The following is a 2,549-nucleotide window of genomic DNA, read 5'->3' as shown; positions in this document are numbered from 1 at the left end:
TATGTAGAATATATTAATATTAAAAAAATATTTACGGAGCGTTGCTAATTAAATTTATAGTACAACTATTTAAATGATTATACAGCAGTTTTTATGATGACTTTATATAAATATGGAGTATTTGTTTTAATTCTATTAGAACTGGGTGGATAGTAAATGATGGAATATGCGGGATTTGAAGGTGGGAGGGGTACTATAGGGACAGATGGAAGTAGGAATGGTATACCATCGGAAAGAGGATTTGATAAGGCTTTTGTATTGAAATTAATGAGTGGAATTAAATATTATCAACATGTACCAAAATGTACAGTGGAATAATAATGCAATACCTCAATTTAATTGTAATTATAATTATTAAAAGTAAAAACGATTACAAAATAAAAGAGGTGACGAGGAAGAGAATGTAGAAAGTGTATGGTTTGATGAAAAATACATCATGAAGAGAAATGAATTACCAGAAAATAAATAATTTTATCAGCATTAAGCATTGAGGAAAATGCTAACCTGGAATTTTCGCTGTAGGCTAAAAGTGAGAAAATAAATTATTGTTTGGCAGCAGAGGTTAGAGAAAACAGTGGTCTTATAATTACATTTTTTTTTTAAGTTTGGTAGATACGTTTTTATTTTGGATCATGAAGCCTATTTTACGTATTTCATGAAGGATACTTAATTTGTATTAAAATATACTTTAATGTTAAATAAAAGCTTCTTGTTAAAGTCTCTCTATGCTTATTGTAGGCGAACGTGTTAATAGGTCGCCTTAGCAACCTAGAATTGTGGCGGCGATGGATCTACTGCTAGCCTGGGCGGTGTGTCTTTATTTCTGGGCAGTCCCACGGAAAAAAACTTTTACCTCATAAGCTGTCTAAAATAGGTTTGTAACCTATGAGATAATCCTGTATGTCATAAATGCTCAGGAAAAGGATAAAAAAGAAAATGTTAAAGTCCCCCGCTTAAAGATTTTTTTCAATTTTCCTAATTATTTTCGCTACAATTATTCAAAAGTTTTGGATAACGTCACTTTATTTTCTAAGATATAATATAAATAACTATATAGCTTTTATATTCAACTATTTCTATTCTCATTATTAGGCCTAATTAGGATAGAAACTTGTCTTTAGAAATATAAAATTTATTATTGCGTAAATAGCGTATTTATTAATGACGTAAATCTATTTCCCTTTTACATAAAATGGGTTCATGTATAAATTTAACATGAAACTCGAGAAAGTACTCCACTTTAGCTCAAAACTTTACGTTTTTCGTGAACAACCTACATCATAAAAAAGATTCTCAAAGTTCACGAGATGTATTCAAAGACTTCCCATAAATTTCCTGCCACCTACCTAGCTCTATCTTTCCGTGAACAGTGATAGAGTAATTTTATGAAGTGTACTGGGATCCATTAATTTTTTTTAAATTTAAAATGAAATTATGAATGAATAAAAAAAAGTAAGATAAATAAATAAAGTATAAATTAAAACTTATATAAAATCATTAGCGACTGATTATCTTTTAATATTATGAAGTAGGGGAATGAGGTAAAATAATGGAAAAACATCACAATCTGACCCTGCCATTAGTAAGTACTTTGTCTGGATCTGATAATACAATCAGTATCGATTACAGATCCTAACCGATAAGAAATTGCTGGTTATGTGAAATCATCACAACGCAAATAGTAGTAATAAATTCCTACCTCACTCTTTGATTCGTAATGTAATTCCAGTATTACTAAAAGACTTAAAAAAAAATTTATAAAATAATTTTAAGTGGTGATATAGACAATCTGAGGAAAATTCAATTAATAATGATTATTTCATTTCATTAAAATCAAGGAACGAAAACATTTGTCCTATTCAGTTTTATTTTTATTTTGATAGTATGCCATTGAAGCAGCTGGAAGAGAATGTGTATTTATTTTGTATTTACTTAAATTTAATTTTCGTTGTCTTGTCTATAAATTGTTTTTTATTATTTAATCACTTCTTTCTTTATATTTATATCGATTCATATTAATATATAATATTTTGGTTTATAAATTTAATATTTTTAATTTTGATTAGTTTTTTTTTGTATTCAATTTTCTTATCATTCACAATTCCTTTTTTTCATTATTCTGTTTTTCTTTATATATTGTATGAATGAATATTTAGAAAGCTAATACATATTGCCCTCATGACATATTGTATTATTACTTCTTAATAAAACCATTTTTATTTAATTAAAAAAAATAATTTGGTTTTGGTTAGGTTTGGTTTTCCCTGTTTCATGACATTGAATTATCTTTTGAGAGTATTGCTTATTTTATAACGCTCTCCATCGTACTTTACGTCTGTAATTTTCAATTGAATGGGATACATTTCTTGTTTACAGATTCTAAAATGAAATCAGTTTTAATAATAATTTGGGGAATTATTTTATTCGACCCCTCCTGAAAGTTTTGAATCGTTGAAAACCGCAAACAATTTTTAACAGTTTTCGACGAATAGCATAAACTGCGAGATAAATAACATAAAAAATCAGTGAAGACTAAAATGACTTTATTC

The 2,549-nt window shown here is 27.5% G+C and overlaps 1 protein-coding gene across 3 annotated transcripts in view; it reads left to right on the top strand.

Annotated features, from left to right (window-relative positions):
* The window catches only part of LOC106688107 (acid sphingomyelinase-like phosphodiesterase 3b), a 940,469-nt gene that overhangs the window by 256,149 nt on the left and 681,771 nt on the right, over window positions 1–2,549 (top strand). The gene's annotated exons all lie outside the window — the stretch shown is intronic.

The sequence above is a fragment of the Halyomorpha halys genome, unplaced genomic scaffold, assembly GCF_000696795.3.
Source record: "Halyomorpha halys isolate HHAL.00 unplaced genomic scaffold, Hhal_1.1 Scaffold4.1, whole genome shotgun sequence".
In the NCBI taxonomy this organism is placed as follows: domain Eukaryota; kingdom Metazoa; phylum Arthropoda; class Insecta; order Hemiptera; family Pentatomidae; genus Halyomorpha; species Halyomorpha halys.
This window is presented reverse-complemented; position numbering and strand designations above follow the sequence as displayed.